A 1,539-nucleotide genomic window follows, 5' to 3' on the forward strand; every position below is an offset into this window, starting at 1 on the left:
GAATGATTTATAATCCTTTGGGTATATACCCAGTAATGGGATTGCTGGGTCAAATGGTATTTCTGGTTCTAGATTCTTGAGGAATCGCCACACTGGCTTCCACAGTGGTTGAACTAATTTACACTTTCACCAACAGCATAAAAGCATTCCAGTTTCTCCACATCCTCACCAACATCTGTTGTTTCCAGACTTTTTAATGATCGCCATTCTAACTGATGTGAGATGGTGTCTCATTGTGGTTTTGATTTGCATTTCACTAATGATCAGTGATGATAAGCTTTTTTTCATATGTTTGTTGGCCACACAAATGTCTTCTTTTGAGAAATGTCTGTTCATATCCTTCATCCACTTTTTGATGGGGTTGTTTGTTTTCTCTTGTAAATTTGTTTAAGTTCCTTGTAGATTCTGGATATTAGACCTTTGTCAGATGGATAGACTGCAAAAATTTTCTCCCATTCTGTAGGTTGTCTGTTCACTCTAATAATAGTTTCTTTTGCTGTGAAGAAACTCTTTAATTAGATCCCATTTTTCAATTTTGGCTTCTGTTGCCATTGCTTTTGGTGTTTTAGTCATGAAGTCTTTCCCCATGCCTATGTCCTGAATGGTATTGCCTAGGTTTTCTTCTAGGATTTACATGTTTTAGGTTTTATATTTAATTTACATTTAATCTTTAATCTTGAGTTAATTTTTGTATGGGGGTAAGGAAGGGACCCAGTTTCAGTTTTCTGCCTGTGGCTAGCCAGTTTGCCTGGCACCATTTATTAAATAGGGAATTCTTTCCCCATTGTTTGTTTTTGTCAGGTTTGTCAAAGATCAGATGGTTGTAGATGTGTGGTATTATTTCTGAGGCCTCTGTTCTGTTCCATTGGTCTGTATGGTTACTGTAGCCTTATAGTATAGTTTGAAGTCAGGTAGCATGATGCCTCCAGCTTTGTTCTTTTTGCTTAGGATTGTCTTGGCTATACACGCTCATTTTTTATTCCATATGAAATTTAAGGTAGTTATTTCTAGTTCTGTGAAGAAAGTCAATGATAGCTTGATGGGAATAGCATTGAATCTATAAATTACTTTGGGCAGTATGGCCATTTTCACGATATTGATTCTTCCTATTCATGAACATGGAATGTTTTTCCATTTGTTTGTGTTCTCTCTTATTTCCTTGAGCAGTGGTTTATAGTTCTCCTTAAAGTGGTCCTTCATGTCCCTTGTAACTTGTATTCCTAGGTATTTTATTTTCTTTGTAGAAATTGTGAATGGGTGTTCACTCATGATTTGGCTCTCTGTTTGTCTATTATTGGTATATGGGAATGTTTGTGATTTTTGCACGTTGATTTTGTATCCTGAGACTTTGCTGAAGTTGCTTATCAATGTAAGGAGATTTTGGGCTGAGATGATGAGGTTTTCTAAATATACATCATTTCATCTGCAGAGAGAAGTAATTCGACTTCCTCACTTCCTATTTGAATACGCTTTTAAAGATTTATCTGACCTGATTGCCCTGGCCAGAACTTCTAACACTATGTTGAATAAGCGTGGTTA

Source organism: Colobus angolensis, unplaced genomic scaffold (genome assembly GCF_000951035.1).
Source record: "Colobus angolensis palliatus isolate OR3802 unplaced genomic scaffold, Cang.pa_1.0 Scaffold3, whole genome shotgun sequence".
In the NCBI taxonomy this organism is placed as follows: domain Eukaryota; kingdom Metazoa; phylum Chordata; class Mammalia; order Primates; family Cercopithecidae; genus Colobus; species Colobus angolensis.